Source organism: Grammomys surdaster, unplaced genomic scaffold (assembly GCF_004785775.1).
Source record: "Grammomys surdaster isolate TR1022 unplaced genomic scaffold, NIH_TR_1.0 205, whole genome shotgun sequence".
Classification (NCBI taxonomy): Eukaryota; Metazoa; Chordata; class Mammalia; order Rodentia; family Muridae; genus Grammomys; species Grammomys surdaster.
Genome location: NW_021604650.1, coordinates 2,676,127 through 2,697,478, shown reverse-complemented (window position 1 = coordinate 2,697,478; position 21,352 = coordinate 2,676,127). Strand labels below are relative to the sequence as shown.

The following is a 21,352-nucleotide window of genomic DNA, read 5'->3' as shown; positions in this document are numbered from 1 at the left end:
CTTGGCTGATGACTTTATCAAGATGTGAGCAATCAGCTAGGCAGTGGTGGTGCTTGTCTGTTCATTCCTTTCTCCTTTCTGGGGAGTCAGGGTGGCGTTGAGACAGGGTCTCTGTGTATCCCTGACTATCCTAGGACTCAGATCTCTTGCTTCTGCCTCCAGAGTACTAGGATTAAAGGTGTGCATCATAATTTTTTTTGTCATTCATTGACATTGTTCTCCTCTTCCTCTTCTTTTTTAAAAATTTTATGTATGTGAGCACATTGTTGCTGTTTTCAGACACACCAGAAGAGGGCATCAGATCCCATTACAGATGGTTGTGAGCCTCCATGTGGTTGCTGGGAATTGAACTCAGGACCTCTGGAAAAATAGTCAGTGGTCTTAACCACTGAGCTATCTCTCCAGTTCCCATTGTCCACTTCTTATATTTGTCATCAATCTACCCATAAATGCACCCCAACTCTTCCTATTCTCCTTATTTCTCACAAGCTCAGGAATCTAACTGACTTGTTTACATAAACTAGGACAAGAATGGTACAAATATAAAATTTAAATGATCAGGGCTCCCTAAACAGCTCCAGGATATCATACTGTTGTGCAGAATGACAAGCAGAAAACCTTATTTTGATAATACTAGTGTCAGAGTGAAAAATAATTTAGAGAAAACCCAAGAGGTCCAAATAAGCAAATAAAACATAGAAGTCTATGTGGAAAAGTCTGGCACATCATTACCATATGAAGCCCAAAAGATAAAATCAACAAGAGAATGGCTAGAGAAGGAAAGAGCCTCTTGTATAGTGGGGTCCTCACCCTTTTCTATGATATAGTCTCTCTGGCACTCCAGGCCCCCGCCTAGAGTTTTTGAATGTTTTTAAATGAATAAAATAAAATACATAAATTTAAACAGGAAATCAGGTACAATATTAAACAAGGTACATGGCTACCCTGTATACTTTCCATCTTCTTTCCTGTTTTATTTATTTATTTTTTACTTAGAATCTATCACTAGCACTTCTATTGTCTGTTACTGTATGTCTCTCCTGTTTGAATCTAAGCTCCATGAGGCCAGAGACAGTCAAATATTATGTTTACTACTCTATTCTCTAAACCTAGAATCTGCCTCATGTATACATGTTCAGTAAGAACTTGTTAAATTATTAAACGAACTGTCTTCCAAGTATTTTATTTTACTCAACTGTAGTTATATACTTCATATTTACAAGTTCCTTGGTAGAAAATGTTTTGAAGCATTCATTCACAAAAAAATTAGTCTCTACTGACTGAGGGCAAAGATATACTGTAAAATGTCTTAAGATGATTCCATAGACAAAATCAGTGACACCAGCATGTTCTGCCCCTTCATTTTACCCTTTGCCCCTGATACCTGCTACACTGCTTGAAAACAGGGTGTATCTCCATGAAGGTACTTGGTTACTCCAACAATAAGCACTAGTTACACTGGGTGGTAGTGGCACATGTTTTTAATCTCAATGCTCAGGAGGAAGATGCAGATGAATCTCTGAGTTTGAGGCCAGCCTGATATACAGAGGAAGTTCCAGGACAGCCAGGGCTACACAGAGAAACCATGTCATGGGGGTGTCATAAGAACTTAAACTCTCAGACGTGACAGGCTGTCTATACTGTTTGCTCATAAGGAAGTTGACCACCAGGTAGGACAACTAAAATGAGCCGAGTGTAATCATTTCTACATAGCACACCACCCTCACACTGAAGGTGTACTACTAAGTAGAAAGGCAAGCCAGAAGCCAAAAACAGAAGAAGTCGGAAGGAAGGTGAGGTTAAAACCAAGGTCAGTTAATGTGAAAGCAAACCAGGTCTCAGACAGTTTCATAACCAAACAGCAGTCAACACCAAACAGGAAGTCCCCTTGGTCCTTCTTGGGTAGATTAAAAACAACATCAGCTTGTTAGTGCCTTGCTCTGCTTTTTGCCTGAAAGCAGCACTGAGGAAAAGTACTTGTGTTACATAGGACTCCAACTCACCTGCCTGAAATACAGCTTTCTAATTGTGCTTAAATACCAGAATCTTCCAGATCACTTACTAGTGATTCTACTCAAATAAAATATACCCCATATTTCAGCATACTATGTATATATAAATGCTTAAGAAGAAACCTGGAAGATATCAGCCAAACTCTTAATTGTGATTTTGTACAGGAGGACAGAGAGGCCACAGGAGATCAATTTCCCACTATATCCTCTATAGTACTTAAACAGTTTATTCATATATGCTCACTGAAAAATAAATTTATTTTGTTTAGTTTTAGCAATCAATTCATGTAGGCTGGGCTATTCTTGACCTTCCAATATAGTCAAGGTTAACCCTGAACTCCTGATCTTCCTGCTTCTGAATCCTCCAAAGTTATGGAATCATAGGTAGAACTACTACACAGGTCCTGCAAAATAAGACATTTGTTTGTTTGTTTGTTTGTTTGTTTTCTTTCTTTTCTTTTGGAGACAAAGTTTCTCTGTGCAGCCCTGGCTGTACAGACTAGGCTGGCTTCGAACTCCAGAGCTCCACCTGTCTCTGTCTCCTGTGTGCTGGGATAAAATAAAAGATTTGAAAGGTTTTTTTTTTATTTGATGTACATGAATTTTTTGTGTGTATGTATTTCTACACACTGGAGAGTGGGATCCCATGGGACCACAGTTATAGAAGGTTGTGAGCCACCATGTGGGTGTTGGAAATTGCACCCAGGACCGGTGGAAAAGCAGCCAGTACTCTTAGCCACTGAGGCATCTTTCCAGTCCCAATAAAGATTTAAACATTTGTATTATATTTATTTATTTGGGATTGTGTGCACCATGTACAGCGGTCAGAGGACAACTTGCAGGAGTGAGTTCTTTCCTTCCACCATGTGGGTCCCAGGGAGCCAACTGTCATCAGGTTGGTGGTAAGCACCTGTATCTGTTAAGCTATCCAACTGGCTCAAAATAAAGTCTTTATGTTTTTGAGTGTTTGCCTATATGTCTGTATAAACACCCATGTGTCTGGTGCTTGTGGAAACCAGAATGAGGCACCAGATGCCCTGAAAATGGAGTTACAGACAGTTCAGCAAGAGCTCTTAATTATTAAGCCATCTCTCCAACCCCTCCTCACAACAAAATAAAATCTTTTTCCAGTTTTTTTTTTTTTTTTTTTTTTTTTTTTTTGGAGACAGAGTTTCTCTGTGTAGCCCTGGCTGTCCTGGAACTCACTCTGTAGACCAGGCTAGCCTCGAACTCTCGAACTCAGAAATCCGCCTGCCTCTGCCTCCCAAGTGCTGGGATTAAAGGCGTGTGCCACCACCGCCCGGCCCAAAATAAAATCTTAAAGGAAGAAAATATTGGAAGATTTTATGAACTAAATGTAAGAAAAACAAAAGATGAAAACTAAGCTTGCTATTTGCAGCTTTTTTTAGGTCAGCCAAAACCAGCTAAAGAAAAATCATGAGCAAGAAGAGTAAGACTCTGAAGTGGTGACTACATCTATGATCAAAGCTAAGTTCCATTATCTCACAATCTGAATGTTTCAAACAACTGAGGCCTCATATCTTCCTATCAAGTTGCAAGCAATTCGAAACTGCCACACTTGGATTGGAAGTGCTTGACTGACTCTTTGGTACTGAAACAAACCAGCTTTGATGACAAGGTCCAATAGAGTATCTTGAGGAAAGCAGCAACACTACAAATGCAAATGATTTGAAAAATGGAAATAGAGGATATGCTTCTCAAAGATGTCCTGCTGATTCAGGAAGAGGAAACTGAATGTACAAGATGAATCAGAAAGTAAGCAGGAACTATGGGAATAAAAGGTCACCTAGCCAGAAGAGGCAAAGCAAGCAAGTTAAAAGCAACTGAAGCATATTGTATGTCAGTCACAGGAGGATTTTTAAAAGTCTGATATGGCTTATATGCTATAAAATAGTCATTTTGTAGTTGTGTGCTTCAATGTTTTCCTTTTTCTTTTGGACTTTTTGGGGAAGGGGCAGGATCTCACAACTATAAAGATCAAACTATTTTCAAATTCAGAGACACTGCCTCTGCCTCTTGATTGTTGGGATTAAAGTTATGTGCCACCATACTCAGGTGCCATAGGTTTTGATGAATGTATACAATGTATACGCTGTTCTAAGATAAAGAGATTTCCAGGGCCTTAAGTTTTCTTGTGTTCACCCTAGTAATTCCTCTCTCATTTCACTCTAGGCTACAGTTGAATACATTTCTGCAAGTGAAACTGTGAGGCTTTAGGATTAACTGATGACTATTTGAGAAACTGCCAACCCACCTCCCACAGCTGCTATTCCACTTCACGTTCTCTTGCTCTTACTGACTGTATCATAGCAGACATAACTCCAATGAGTCGTGAGTGGAATCTTGTTGTTATCTTGTTTTGTTTTTTAAATACAGGGTCTCATTATGTATCCCCTAGCTGGCCTTGAACTCCATATTTTCCTGTGCTTGAAATCCATACTTTCCTGTGCTTATTTCATGTTTTAAAAAAATGTGCTTTTATATTTGTCAGTTCAGAAAAGCTTAGAAAAATAGGAGCTTGCTGATTACTTCATAAGACCATCACTCGGTACTCGAGTCAAGCTATTATCTCTATTTCATAGATGAGGACATGAGAGATGTTAAATACCTTAATAAAAAAAAATCACAGCTGGAGAGTTGCAGAGGAGCTGGAATATGCCTGGCCCGGACATCTATCTCTAAAGCCCACCCTCCTCCAACAGGGTCTTGTTGAGCCACACAGCAGCAGAGACTAGTGTGCCTGAAGGTCTATACAGAACAATATACTGCTGAAGGCAGTACTGACAGCCAAGTAAAAAGTGATGTGAGCTGAATCCTGAAGCTGGATGTCACAGTTGTTAGGGTTCATTTTAATCAATATGTACTTGTGGGTTCTGTTGTTACAGGATCTCATGTAGCCCAGGGTGGTCCTGACTAATCATGTAGTAGAAAATGACCTTGAACTCTCTATCTTCTGTCATTATCTTCGAAATGTTGGGATTTCAGCAGACTATGATATATAGCTAGTTGTATTAATAAAAAAATCTAGATAAACCAGTTTCTCACTAAAAATTAAAGAGAATTATTCTGATATGGTATAGCAGAGCAGGGTGCCAAATACCCTAAATATATTTAGTTTTCGACAGACCAATAATCACACCCATTGTTCACAAAAAGGCTCATCCTTGCCAGTTAGGTCAGTAGGGACTAGTGAAAGCTCTCTGACAGAGGAAAGTTGGGCCAGGGCTATTAGCCTCAGAGTATAACCAGACTCCATCTTCCTTAGATGAGGATCTTAATGTCCCAGACACCCCCAAACACTCTCAGAATTCTAACTCTAACATCTCTGCCTGCTACTACCTCTCACACTTTCTAATGGAGTAAACAAAGTCAGGACATAGCATTATTAAATAGTCATAAAATTTACATTTTCAAAAGTATCACCATTCCCTAAAGTAGAATTATCTTGGAAGAAGATTCTGTTCTTGTTGTTGTTTGTTGTTGTTCTCCTCCTCCTCTCCCTTCCTCTTCCTCTTCCTCCTCCTCCTCCTTCTTTTCACCTTTGAGACAGGATTCCTCTATGCTATCCTCCTCTATGTAGTCCTGGTTGTCCTGGATCTCACTCTATAGACCAGGTTTGGCCTCCAATTCACAAAAATCCTCTTGCTTTGCTGGGGTCAAAAGTGTGTGCTACAACAGATTCTTGATCTAAAACTCCAGAAGTACAGCCACTGCTATGTGTGGCTACCAACCAATAAAAATGTAGGTGGTACAACTGAATAACAATATCTTAAGAGAAAATTATTGGATTCACTAGAACTGGAATTAAGGACACCATATGGGTACCCTGAGTCAAATCCAGTTCCTCTGGAAGAAGCAGCAAGTGTTCTTAACTGCTGATCCACCTTTCCAGCCCAACATTTTATTACTTTACTTAATTTTAATGAATTTAAATTTAAAAACAACCTGGTGGTATACATATCTGCAATTTTAGCACCTGAGAGGCTAAGGCAGGAAGAAAGTGAATGTGAAACCAGCCTGGGATAAACAGTGATAACCTATTTGAAAAAACAAAACAAAGCAAACTAAAAACAGAAGCAGTAGAAAATTCTTTCATATTAATTATACTTTGAAATAATAGTTTAGATATATCAAGCTCTTATTTCTTTTTAATAACTATTAGAAAAATTTAAAGTACACATCTCTATAAATAACAATGAAAAATCAAGGGAGTGCCTACTTTTCCTGGGTGAACTGAATGGTATATGTATCTCATCATAAAGCTATTTTTAAAAAAGTAACTGTGGCTCACATTATAGATACACTCTGACAACACTGTCTCCCCATTTCTGCAGGTGAGTCAGTAACAGTAATAATGAGAAAGAAGGAAGAAGAAAGGAGAAATCACATTTATTTCCTACTCATATTTACAAAACAAAGCAGGTAAAATTCTAATAAAAAAAAATCGACTGGAAGTCAGACCTGGTGGCCTACACCTGTCACTCCTGAAACAGGAGGATTGTGAGCTTGAAGCTAGCCTGGGCTACATATTCAGGCTGTGTTTCAAAAACAAACAAACAAACAATCCCAAAACCAAATCCAAACCCAAAACAACAACAACAACAACAAAACAAAACCAACCAACCAACCACTACCACAACAACAATTCAATGGTTGTGCCTTTAATATCAGCACTCTGAAGGTAGAGGTAGGGGGAACTCTATGAGCCCCAGGCCAGTCTGGTGCACATAGAGAATTCCAGGCTAGCCAGAACAATAGTGGGGCCCTGTCTCAAAATAAAACACAAGTAAAAACAACAACAAAAACAACATCAAAAAGAGGGGCTTAGGGAGATGGCTCAGCTGATAAGAGTGCTTACTGCTCTTGGGAAAGATCAAGGTTTGGTTCCCAGTACCCACATGGAAACTCATAACTTTAATTCCAGTCTCAGGGAATCTAATGACCTCTTCTGATCTTTGTGGGCTCCTGTGCAAATGTAGTGCATAATGCACATATATGTTAAATAAATGAACAAATCTTTAAAAAGTAACTAGAGATAGTAAATATTAACTTCATTAATTCTAACTCATAGCTTTGATATATTTCTAGACAATATTCTGTGAGAATGGAATTGAAAAATGGAATAAAGAGAAGAGCCAGTAAAGGCTCTTGCCAAGGCCAGAGGTATGGGGGGGGGGGACTGAGAAAACTATGCAACTAACTCTATGAAAATGCTCTACATATTTGGATGGATGGATGAATGAATCGATGGATAACTAAATTTGGAACAGAAAGTTAAGAAAAGGTAATAGGAAAGGAAAAAAGAAAAATTTTGTTTATTTTAGTTTTTGAGACAGAGTCACACTAAGTAGCCCAGGCTGGCTTCAAACTTGTAGCAATCCTCCTGCTCTACTTCCTGAGTGCTAAGATTACAGGGTTGAGTCACAACATCCAGCTCCTTGAGAGGCAGAATCAGATGGCTTTCCATGAGTTCAAGGCCCGCCTGATCTACATAGTAAGTTCTGGGGTATCCAGAACTATAATGAGACACTGACTCAAGGGGGGAAAAAAAGTAGAGAACATACATACATACATACATACATACATACATACATACTTACATACATACATACATACATTCAGCCAGCCAGCCAGCCAGCCAGCCAGCCAGCATCTATTGTGTTAGGGATACCGTTGCTATGATGAAACACCATTGACCAAAAGCAACCTGAAGAGCAGGGTTTATCTGGCTTACATATCCCAAGCCATAGTCCATTGAGGAAAGCCAAGGCAGGACTCAAACCAAGTAGGAACCTGGATGCAGAAGCTGACACAGAGGCCCATGGAAGAATGCTGCTTACTGGCTTGCTCAGGTGGCTTTATTATAGAACTAGACCAGAGGTGGCCAACCTACAATGGGCTGTCACTAATTAGGAAAATGCCCTATGATGAGTGTCATGTTAATCCCAGCACTCAGGAGGAAGGAGCAAACAAATCCTAGAGTTCAAGGCCAGTCTCATCTCTATATTCCAGGACAGCCAGTACTATATAGAGAAATCCTATTTTGAAAAACACTCCACAAACAAAAACAAAGAAAGAAAAGAAAATGCCCCACAAGCCTGCCTACAGCCCAATCTTATGGGCACATTTTCTCAACTGAGGCTCTTTCCTCTCCTGTGATCCCAGCTAGTGTCAAGTTGTCATAAAATTAGCCAGTACGACACTAGAAGTCTGTAATTCTAGAAGTAGGTAGTAGGCAGAGATAGAAGAATCCCAAATCTGAGGTCAGCCTGGACTACACAGTAAGATCTTGTCCTCTGCCCAAAGTCTCTACTTATTTTAAATTATATGTGTGTGTTTGACTGCATGTGCACCATATGTGTATCTGTGGAGGTCAGAAGAGGGTGCTGGATCCACTAGAAATGGGATATGAATGGTTGTAGGCCATCCTTGTGAGTTCTGGGAAAAGAACCCAACTCCTCTGCAAGGACAACAAATTCTCTTAACCACTGAGTCATCTCTTTAGCTCCAAATAGATACATTTACATTGCAGCATCTGCTTCTACGGCTCAGAGAACATTTCCAAAAACCATCAGAAAGAATGTAAGGGCCTGAATGCCAGGAAGTCTCCTGTCAAAAGGCCTCAGTCTCACACAGAAATGGCTAAGAATGGAACAATCCAATAGTCATGTGGAAGGGGCAAAATTTCAAGGGGTCCCACACCTAGAAAAAAAAAACAACTTAGAGGCAGAGATTGACTGCATAATTAACCCCTTCCAGAAATAAGGCCCCTTATTGGTTGTCTAATGAGAATGGTCAGTCCTGAAACCATATACATATAAACAACAAAAATGGGCTCAGCAGGTTATGTTGACATATTTGTGCATCACACACACACACACACACACACACACACATATTAAAAATTAAGAAAAAGAGACTTTCAACTTGAGAGTTTGGGGGGTATGGGAAGGGTCTGGGAGAATGGGTAAGTTTGGGGGGAGGGTACCTGGGTGTGACTGAAGGGAGGCAAGGGAGTAAAAAAATGATAAATTCTGTCTCAATAAATAATAATACATTGTTGGGCTAGGCATGGTGGTGCATGCCTTTAATCTCAGCACTAAAAGGCAGAGGCAGGGAGAGCTCTGTGAATTCAAGGCCAGCATGGTCTACACAGTTTGTTCCGGGACAGTGAGGGCTAAATAGAGAATACCCCTTCCCTGCCCCCCCCATTATTCAAAACATTCGATTTACATAGCAGGTCACCTAAAAATGGAAGTTAATAAAGCAAAGACAAGAAATATCATAAACAAATGCTTGGTGAACTAAGGAGTATTAAAGATTACCCACCAGGCTGAGTATTCTTGTTGAGGACGCTGTCAAGTAAAGGCATGATGCCAGGCATGCAGGCCCATGCCTATAATCTCGTTTGGGAGGCTGAGCCAGAAGGAATTGTCTTAAATTTATGGCCAGCTTGGGGTAGAGTTATCCTGCCTCAACTTCCCCTCCCAAAGGAAAAACCAAGCCCCTAGGCTTTTGGTAAAGGGGCCAAGAAACAAGATGACATGTAAAGGCACTTGTCATTAGTTCACAACCACATAGCATCAATGAGCTAAAGGTAGAAAAAGGCTAATTCCTCAATCTCCAGTATGTCAGAAAAATCCATTACCTTCTCATAAATACATCTGGGAATAGGCAGAGAGAAAAAGAGTTGATTTAAAGTAAGTGGCAACCAAGACAAACTTAATTTAATGTGATTTATATCCCCCCTGAAAAAGAACAAGAAATGCTGCCTTACTATGCAAGCAATTCTCTGGAGCCATAACTTATCAAATCACTTGTGCCATTTATGTAGTAAGAACTTTCCCAAATGCTACATCAGTAATTGCAATTTCATAAACAGAATATCAGTGCTGGCTGACAACCTCACTTATCATTTATTAATGAAAAACAGGAGGCTCTGGCAAAAACAGTGTTCACTGAACACCAGGAATTGCCTTTGCAGAAAGCTGGGAGATGAAGAGGAGGACTACAGTACAAGAGGTGAGGTGGAAGGTGAAAGGCAATGGGCTAATGCTCAGCACCTTTCAGACCAGCTAGCTTGGCATACCCTGCCTCAAAATGGAAAGGAAAGACCTACACCCAAGACTTTCCTCTGACCTCCATGGACATACTGCAGCACATCTAAGCTTGTACTCATGCAGACACGAAAATATTTTATGTACACACATGCACATATAAAGATTAAGAAAGAAAAAGAGGCTGGAGAGATGGCCCAGCAGTTAAGAGCACTTGTTCTTGCAGAGGAATCAAGTTTGATTTCTAGACCCACATGGTGATTCACAACCAACCTTAACTCCAGTTGCAGGTAACTGAACATCTCCTTGAACACTAGGTATGTACATGGTAAACATACACAAACACAGACAAAACATTCACACACACACAAGATAAATCTAAAAAAATTTTTCAAAAAGAAAGTAAGGAAAATAGGTAAGTTACTGGTAGCTAAAACTGGAAATCATGTTGGGAGGCAGATGCTGAAGAGAGGAACTGAGGAATGACAGCTAAAGAACTAAAGACACATGAAGATCAGAAAAAAGGTTTGTGCACCACCTTGTCACTCCTGGATAAAGACCACAATGATGAGCATGAAGACATGACACATCCACTACTGTGCTGGTGATCAGGAGACGTTTATTCAGAAATCTGTGAGAACATATGGGAACCTACCAAAGAAACCTTCCCTGGCACAAATACACACCTCCATCATGTTCATCTCTGTCTCCATCACTGTCTCCTCACCTCTTCTGTTGCTTGTGAAAGGCATGCCAATTTTCAATAAGTGCTGTTGAAAGAGTGAATGAAGGCAATCCAAATGCAAGAGCCAACAAAGCAGTACATGTGAGAGACTGAATTTTTCACCCCAGTCTGACTAAGGATATTAGACCTTGGGGAGGTAATTACAGTTAAATGTGGCTGGAAGATACATCTCTGATTTAATATAACTTGTGTCCTAATAACAGATAACCAAGTATGCCCTATCTTCTCTTCTAGTGCTTTCTCTCTCATCTCTCCCTTTCTTTTCCTCCTCTTCCCTTCTATCTCCCCTCCTCTTTCTCTTCTCCACCCTACTCCTCACTTCTCTCCCTGAGTCCTTGAATGTTTATAAAAAAGCCAAGAATGAATCCAGAAGAGAGACCCTGGGCTGGAGAGATGGCTAGGCTCACAACCAAAAACATAAGAAAGACCCCATAAAAACTAATCCTACTGACACTTTGATTTGAGCTTTTCAGTCTCCATAACTGCAAAACTGAAGTCTGTTATTTAAATAACATGGTCTGTAATCATCTGTTATGGCATCCTGAACAGACAAACATAACATTCAAACTAGTAGATGGATGTTCTCATGGTCCTGCTGAAAGCTGTCAAGATATGTAAGAATGAACTCTTCAGTAGCAGATTCTAGGATTCACAAAACAAGGTCAGCAGATACTAGTAGATTTCTCATAAAGGGGAAAGTTAGATTATGGGCTGCAAAATACAGGAGTATAAGGAGCAGTTCAACAGTCATACAGTATAAGTAAAGCTGTCTTTAATAAATGTACTAACTGTGCAAGTTGCTCTACTGATCTTAGTACTTTGAACTGCAGTCATTCTCAATTAATCCAAAGACCCAAAAGATGTGTTGTTCTTCTTCAGAGAGGGACTGATCACCTTTGTTTTCTCAGTGCTACCACAGCAAGACTAATAAAATTTTTAAAAGGGAGACATAGCTTAATGGTAAAGTGTGTGTCTAGCACTTAAAAATCTTAGGTTCTACGGTTCATTAATTCAAAATCTTAGGTTCATTCTGGGGTAGGGGCAGAAAGAAGCAGCCTTCTGAAATTAACAAATCTTTCTGCTTTGCTTTATGATATAAAAGAAAATTTTGGCTCTTGGCAAGAATGGTCACATAACGAACCTCAAGACAATGGGGAAAGGGAGACACACACACACACACACACACACACACACACACACACACACACACTTGATAGAAAAAGCACAAAAAGGCAAAGGAAGGTGAGTCAATGAGTAAAGTACCTTCTGTGTAAACATAAGAATATGAGTTCTGATTCCCAGGATTGTAATGGTGCATCTGTAACCTTAGCACCAGAGAAAGACAAGGAGACAAGAGGATCCCTAGAGTTGATGGTTGGCTAACCTAACTGAAATGGTGAGCTCCAGGTTAAATGAGCCCTGTCTCAAAAAAATTAGGCAGAACCAGGTATGGTATCACATGACTTTACTCCCAGCACTAGGGAGGCAGAGACAGGCAAATCTTTGTGAGTTAGACGCTAGCCTGTCCTGTTCCAAAACACCCAGAGCTATATAGTGAGACCCTGTCTCACAAAAAGAAAAACAACAACAACAACAAAAAAAATCAGGCAGAAAGCTACTGAAGAAGACAACAGATGTTGACCCCTGGCCTACATGCACCAAAATGCACATACACACCTGGACACATATACACACGAAAGGAAAAAGTACCAGAACTTTTCAAAAAATATTTTTAAAATATGGCAAATTTAGCACACGTTTCTCTGTGTAGCCCTGGCTGTCCTGGAACTCACTCTGTAGACCAGGCTGGCCTCGAACTCGAACTCAGAAATCCACCTGCTTCTGCCTCCCAAGTGCTGGGATTATAGGCGTGCGCCACCACCGCCTGGCTCACACTCTTAATTTTGAACTTTAAGAAATTAAGGAACAATAAAAAAATTTAAAGACAAGCCGAACATACAGTGTAAGGAAAGGTAATCTTCTATTGGAAGATGCTGCCATCATGAGATATGTACATCAAACTAAGATGAAGGCAGAAATGTTACTCTGAGGATATCTAAATATAAGACATTGCTGCCAGACTACATCTTTCTAGCATACCTGTTTAGATTTGATCTCAAATCAAATGACTTCATCCTAATTGAAAGTCTATAAGCCCAAATCAGGGCACAATCAAGGGTGCTTTTAGGAATACTGCTCACAAGCATTATTGGCAATACTCCCTGCAGGATGATCAAAAGGCTATCTGTAATGCAAAACAGATCAGAGAGCGTGTAACATAGGATTTGTGTCACCCATGATCCACACTGTAAGTATTTCAACAGTGCAGCAGCATATCAAGGGAAATGAGGCATGCCACATTAAGTATTTCAAAACCAATACTGGAAGAATGAGTAAACATTAGGATATGATGTCATCTCTGTATTATCTTCCAGACTTTGTTAACACATAAAATTTAAAGGTAAAATATACTCAAGACTATGACACATCCCAAATGTTTACCCTCATTTCTATAGTCCTTATAATAATTATTAGTTTTAATTGCTACTTACTGCTTCATACTATTAATAAAATAATTTTCTAAACTTTGCCAACTACAAATATGCCATTCTTTTTTGTTTTTTTCTTGTCAATGGTGTACTTTATACCCATTTTATCTCCATATATTCTCTGTCTTGCATTCTTCTAAGTTCCCATCTTAGGAAAATATAGTGACGTTAAAAATGTTGCAGACCCCTTCAGCAAAGACAAATAACACAGCCACACCTTATGCATTATGCATGGGTTCCTATGTCTCTATACCTGTGAACTGGGAGGAGTCACATGTGCCCACAAGAAAAGACCATGCCTGCCTGTGACACAGATCTGAACACAGGGTGATTGTAGTACAGGGAAGCTTTGAAGGTAGGACAGCAAAGGCCTGCCCCATTGCTGCAGCAATGAGATCATACGCGTATCTTTGAGCCCTCTCAAATATCCATTCCCCCTGTCCCACCCCTGTTCCTCCACTCCCAAGGTACAGTTCTACCACAGTGACATCTTCTCTTGGCAAGGGCATCTGCTTTTCTCAAAAATACTGAGAGCTTTCCAGCATATAGCAACACACATTCAACTCCTTTATCTGTCTCCATAACCAGGGGCATTCCTCATCCTGTCTGAAAGGTTACAGAGCAAGACCTGACAGGGGTCATCAGACAGAGGGTGACACCTCATTCAGGATAGTATTTGCTAGTTCCATCCATTTGCCTGTGAATTTCATTAAGTCATTGTTTTTAATATCTGAGTAGTACTCCATTGTGTAAATGTACCACATTTTCTGTATCCATTTGACTGAGCCAGCTCAATCAGTCAACAGGTTTTCCAGGGCAAGAGCAAGGATTAAAAAGAAAAAAAAAAGACAATTAGACAACACTGTAGCACGACTCTAGCCAGTTCTGAGGCTGAGGTCCAAATATGCCATTCTTATAGCAAGAAATTCCAATGGCATTCAATACAGAAGAGAAGTATCTTTGATATTTTCTATTGTTTTAAGACACCATGACCAAAATCAACTTGGAGAGGAAAGGGTTTATAGAATTTTATAGCTTGAGGTACACTAAGTAGTCCCATTCTAAGGAAGTCAGGGAATGCTGTTTACCTGCTTGATTCCCATGGTTTGCTCAGCCTGGTTTCATTTTATTTTTCTTAAATCTTTACACCTTTTTTTTAATGACCTATATTTTGATTGTATTTTTCCCTCTTCAGATCCCATCCACCCACCCAACTTTATGTTCTCTCTCTTTCTCTCAAAAAATAAAAACAGACAGAGAGAGCGCCAAGAGAAGCAAGATGGCAGACGTGCTGGATCTTCACGGGGGGGGGGGGGGCGAGGATTTCACCATGGATGAAGATGGGGACGAAAGCATCCACAAATAAAAGAAAAAACGAAGAAACGGAAGGGCTGCGGTTTTGGCTCCGAAGAGGGGTCCCGAGTGCGGATGCGGGAGGATTATGACAGTGTGGAGTAGGATGGTGATGAACCTGGACCACAGTGCTCTGTTGAAGGTTGGATTCTCTTTGTCACTGGAGTCCATGAAGAAGCCACTGAAGAAGCTATCCATGACAAATTCGCTGAATATGGGGAAATAAAAAATATCCACCTTAATTTGGACAGGTGCACAAGATATTTGAAGGGGTATACTCTAGTTGAACATGAAACATACAAAGAGGCTCAGGCTGCCATGGAGGGACTAAACGGTCAAGATTTGATGGGGCAACCAATCAGTGTCAACTGGTGTTTTGTTCGTGGTCCACCAAAGGGCAAAGGAGAGGAGGCCAAAGACAAAGCAGAAGTCCAGACCAGAGATGCCGTTGATAAATCCTCTGTTGACCATGTGGTCTCTCTACGAGTCCATTTGGTTATGCTGTCTTGGATAACCAGGGCTAGGGAGGACCTTGTGTTTATATTTAATTTCTTACCCTATCTACTTGGTATTGCTTTGAGTTTAAGAAAAAAATAAATGTTCCATTTTGTTTTCTACAAAAATAAAATAAAAACAAAAACAAAATGACAACAATGCTGGAGTGGGGGCACACACTTTAATTCTAGCACTCCAGAGGCAGCCAGATCTGAGTTCAAGGCCAGCCTGGTCTACAGAGTTCCAGGATAGCCAGGGCTAGACAGAAAAACCCTGTATCAAAAAGCTAAGGCAAAGCATGAGTGCATGCAAATACACACACACACACACACACACACACACACACACCACAAAAACAAACATGAAGTTCTTTTGTGTTAGGCAGCCAACCACTCATGAGCATGTGGCCTGGAGTATGATTCATATACCCAGTGACATTCAGTTAGAGACCGATTTTTCCCTTTGCTAATAGGTATCAATTATAAAAAGCTTCTTGGTTAGGGGTGAGGCCCCATCTCTATAATTTCAGTGCAGAGACCCCATCTGGCTTGAACCTGTGCAAGTCTTATGTGTACTGGCACAGTCTCTGTGAGTTCATACGTTCAACCTGGTTTCTTATTCTATCCAGGAACACCCTGTGGGATAGTCCCACTTTTATCCATCATTAATCAAGAAAATGCCCCACATGCATGCTCATAGGCCTATCTGGTCAGAATATTTTCTCAATTGAGGTTTCTTCTTCCCAAATGACTTTAGTCTCTACTGAGTTAATATTTAAAAAATAGCCAGCACAAAGAGGATGAAAGTTCTCATTTACTCAGCAGCTATTTACTAGGTGTCTGCTAAATGTCTAGTAGTGATCCAGGTCCTGACAGCAGAGTACTCAACTAAAAACATAAAAGTCCTTGACTTTATGGAGCTTGGTTCAATGAAAACCAATATACAAAATAAAATTGGGTATCAGTCAAATTGACAGAGATGCCTAAAGACCTATTTTCTTAGATCAGAATGAATGATAAAAACATGGCAAAACAACCCTAAGGGTTCTGACTCCTGTGTGCTAAATAACAAAACAATGGCTATTTCTGGTCAATATTTAACACACCTCCTCTGATAACACTAAACCAACGACTCAGTTTCTTCTTAACTAGGGGTTAGCAACCTGTCTCTATAACGGGCCAAAGATAATAAAGATATAGGACTCGAAGGTCATTGCTGTTAAGTAGTCTGTTCTACCACTATATGGCAAAGCAGTCAAGCACAGTATGTCAATGAATGAGTACCAATGTGTTCACAAAAACCATCTACAAACAGTGGTGAGAGCTGGATTTGGTGTGTAAGGAACTGTTGATTCTGTTCTATATGGTTTAAAATGTCCAAACACTGTCAATTAGAAAAGGAAATCAACCCTCCTTTAGTAAAGTCCATCCCTGTCAGAACTCACATCTTGTAATTTTGTTTCCAAACCTACTGCCATAGCCCTAATCAGACTTCACACATGATAAAACCATTAATCTTTATTATTTTCCTTCTAACCATCACCTACTAAAATTCTCTCTTTGTAAAGTACAACTCTGCTGACTATACAAAAAATAGTTAAGGACTCACTGTTAATTATTTTTGGCAGGATGATGGTATTATGACTATGTACTTTTTGAGAATGCCTATATTTTGGAGACACATTGAAATTACTACAGAAAAATAATAAATCTTTAAAAAGATTATTTTTAAAAAGATGAAGCAGTTGAGAGAGGCAGGACACAGCTGAAATGACTCTGAGCTGGTAATGAAACTAGCTGATGAGTACATACTGGGTTGATAAATATCTTTATCTGAATATGTAAAAAAAAAAAACCTTTCAACAACAAAATTTAGAAAACAAAGTTGCAATTCAAATGTCAGACTCTACAGAGGCATCAGTAACCCAACTCTACCCCTGTCTCAGTACACCTCTCTTGTTGCTACTACACCAACTTACTCTGAAATGAGGTATGCTGTTTACACCAAGGCTGAATACCTTGTAGACAGGCCGAATCACCTTCAGCTCTCTAGCTATCTCAGCATGTTTCACAGGTAATGGGTACCTAAAGTTTTGCCTCAGTTATTTGAACATAAACCAAAACCAAACAGATCACAAGGGAAAACAGTAAGATTTCCCCCATCTCTAATCACAATGAAATGTTAAGGCATTTTCTCATTTTACTATATCATTTATGTAGTGCTCATGGGTTTATATAGTGCTCAGTTCTAGTGACTCAACCTAAAAGACAAAACACAACAACCATTTTCCTGGACATGGGGACATGGGGAGAGTAAGTGTTTTATTCCAAAAAGAGAACCAGCAGCGTAATTCTTCACTAGTAGGCTGAAATTCTTCACTGTTACTTTTAATAATGGGTAATAATAATCACCATTATCCTATGGAATCCAAGTGGCCACTAGATCTAGCTGGCTCAAAGTCCATAGACATCACATGTCTAGAGCTAGGGAAAAACGAAGGCAGTAGAACATTTGCCTGGGTACATCCCTAGCACAGCTCCCCAGGAAGAGAGAGAATAAAAAAAGACAGAGTCGCATGTATGTCTTACTCTTCAGGCACCCATTACTTAAGTTACTACATAGTTTCTTTCTAACATAAAAAGGAGAAGAAAAATACAACCTTCCTCAGTTATTCAACTATTCAATCATACGAGAGGCAAATTACCAAGACCAGCTACAGTTGGCTTCACAGGAAGAGGAGAACAGGGAAGTTCCAATAAGTGGCTCTGGCTTTGCATTTTAAAATGTCTTAAGTGCCTTAGTAAAACCAACAAACTCACAATGCTATACTTAGTACAAGATCCTTAGTCTGCGTTATATAAGATGGAAAACCAAATCTGTTTCTGAAAATGGATAGCTTTTTAAAGAATAGAACTTAACGCATCGAGGACTTCCGGTCTGGGCCGGAGCATAGAGCAGGTCACAGGCGGCAGCTCCGTACCCAACCTCAGAAAACCGAGAGAAAGAGGGACTCCCAGGAGCTTCAACTCAGGCAGCACCCCAGGTAAAAATGAATCACCTGTGATGTCTGCTGTTAGAAGTTCTAATCCAGATGCTGGATTATACTACTCCGAACTTATACTACTCAGACCTGTGAAGGGCCACGGACAAAAACATCAAACAGCTAGAGATTGACATCACTAATCTGAAGAAATCCCTCGTTTCGCTGTCTGGAGAAACCTCCTAAAATCGCAAAGATCCTTATTGGACTTGATTTACTCTGGTACAATAGAAAAGGCTGTGTACAGCTCTTGACTGTGTACAGCCCTTAAAGAACAAGGTTGCCTTTACATAGACAAGACAAGGAGGGTTAAAGAGAGCATGAAATAGGTAGTGAAGGCCCTAAGAAAAATCAGAGAGAGAAAGAGACAGATGAGTGCTGGTACAAGAATTGGTTTTCAGCCTCTCCAAGGTTGTCAACCCTATTTCCTCCCATCTTGGGACCATTATTTGGGTTCTTTTTGCTTTTTTCTGCTGGTCCCTGGCCCTCAAATAGGCGGACTAACTCTGTGATACAACAGATAAATGATTTGGTAGCAAAACCTACTCAGATACATTATCATAAGTTAGCTATGGAGGACCACGAGACTCAAGATGAGGTTGTTACTTTATACAGGGTGTTTCCAAAACCCATCTCCACCCAACCTAAATGGGGGGACTTCTGCCCCTAGACCAAGCAGAGAGGGGCAACCCAGAACCCCCTCTGACAGGTGATCTGAATTCTTGCTTAGGCTTCGAGGCTAAGCACTGCAAGGGAATATAAATAAAAGATAAAAATATCTATCTGGGTTCCCTGAGGGACAAGCCTGACTGCATAGGGGTTGATGTCAAAAGTATCCCCTTCTCCAGGAAAAAGACATCGGGATGGGTATGGCCCTCATGCCTCACTGGACAACGACAGGGGGACTAGAGCCACTACAAGGTCCCCTTCAAATACTGGAGGTCAGGCCTCTATCCCCGCCTTCGCAAGTTTAGAATTGCCACAGCCCTTCTATACTTAGAGAAGGGAGGAGATGCCAGGGGCAGCCCTGCTTACACACTGAAGGCCTAAAATCAGCCATAGGCCTAAAATCAGCAATAGGCCTGTCATACATGTATACTAACACCAAGTCTTGGGTCTCAGTGGAAAAACATTGAAACAGATGGCTATAAGCTAATGTAAACAGGCAGCTTTTGTGGAAATTTACAAGCCTGAGTAGCCATAGACCTTGTAAATAGGTAGCCTTGGCAGACAATACCAACTTAGATAAGGACAAGCGAGTCATAGGCAGAGTCATAGTGACTTGTCCCCTGAACCTTCACCCAGCCGATATCTGGTTCTGAAGATATCTGTATTCCCCCTGAACACCCACATCCTGCCTTTTTGTGTTTATAACCCCTGTGTGAATGAATTACGATTTGAGAAAAAATAAATTATAAAAATAAGTAAATAAATAAATGGCCATTTCCCCTGCCTCCCCCAAAAAAGAATCCCTCACATTAAAGATGATGTAAGCAATCAGTTATTGCTGAATACTTTATAGATAAAGCCAGAGGCATAACAGCAAGAGTAAGTTAGAGGAGGATTTTCAGTAGTCTGTAACTTCATCCTTCTTTGACTGAGATTCCAATAGTATTTGGAGGATTCTTTTGTTTGTAAAAGAAAAAAATTGAGTTTTGCTGACAGGCTATAAACCTTGCTTTTTTTTCTGTTTCTTCGTGTATTCTATCTCTTTGAACATATTTTCAATGTCTATTGAGTTTTTAAAGCAATGTGTCAGGTTCTAATGGTTCTGCTGGTTTAAGGAAAAATACTCTCACTAATAAATCATAATGAATCATCAAAAAAAAAAAAAAGAACTTAATGCATCAAAACAAATGCACAGAACCATGGCCTGTGGAACACCAAATGCCCCACTATCGACATTTAATGCTGAGCATAACACAGCTTTCCCCTGGGGGTCGTCTATGTCTCAGTGTTATCTACCAGTTCCAACATTATCATTGAACTTGTGCTCTGGTCTCGAATCTTCATGATCTGCTTAGCAATTTCAGTGTATGCAAAAGTACTCACATGCCTGTTAAGGCCAAACAAGTCACTCCCCGCCATTTTCCCAACTAACCTTTGAATAGAACACAGGTCTAGGACCTGTAAACTAGGATTCCTGGAAAGAGGCTGTCTGTAATAGACTGACCAACAGATAAAAACTACTATCACTGATAGTTTCATTACAATTTCTTTTGAGTTATCTTTACTCAGTGGAGAGCCATTTCTTCTTGCCCATCTCAGCATCAGAACTAACATCTAACCTGGCAAGCAGATTAAAAACCTTTGGAATGTATTAATTTAACAAAACCCTATTCTCCACCAGTGGAGGGATAAGAATATTATGAGATAGCATCTGAGGCCTAAAGTGGAGATTCCTCTGCCTACTGGAATTACCCAACTTAAGGTTTTTACCAATGTATCTTTAAAAAGCCTTGATTTATAACTTTGTTCTATTACTATAAAAATTCTATATAATTGATTCCATGTTCTGGGGTAATCTAGCTTAGCAATTTCACTGTATGCAAAAGTACTCACATGCCTGTTAAGGCCAAACAAGTCCTGGGACCACAATCACTCAAATAGCTCTAGAATAAACTATCTTTTATTCCATTTGAGGTGAATGCTATTTATTGCACGACAGACCTTAGGACTATTTAGTACTCCTTTCTCCCCCCCCCCCCATTCTTGGTTATCATTCTCTAGAAGGCTGTCATGCTACATTCCAATTTCCCAAATACAGTCTCCCATCCCTTCATGATCAAATACTAGAAAACAGAATATGACCAGCCACTAAAAAGAACACATTCAACCAAAACCTTCTGACTTCCAGAAATTTCTACAAGGGATTAATTTAAATAAATAAATAAATAAATAAATAAATAAATAAAGTTTTTTTTTTTAAAAAAAAAACATTCTCTTTCTTTGTTTTGTTTTTTGTTTTTCGAGACAGGGTTTCTCTGTGTAGCCCTGGCTGTCCTGGAACTCACTCTGTAGACCAGACTAGCCTCGAACTCAGAAATCCACCTGCCTCTGCCTCCCAAGTGTGGGATTAA

The 21,352-nt window shown here is 39.9% G+C and overlaps 1 protein-coding gene and 1 pseudogene across 1 annotated transcript in view; one reads left to right on the top strand and one right to left on the bottom strand.

The window, feature by feature from the left end:
* The window catches only part of Pacs1 (phosphofurin acidic cluster sorting protein 1), a 145,245-nt gene that overhangs the window by 87,167 nt on the left and 36,726 nt on the right, over window positions 1-21,352 (bottom strand). The window lies entirely within an intron of this gene.
* Window positions 14,664-15,189, top strand: LOC114624153 (annotated as a pseudogene).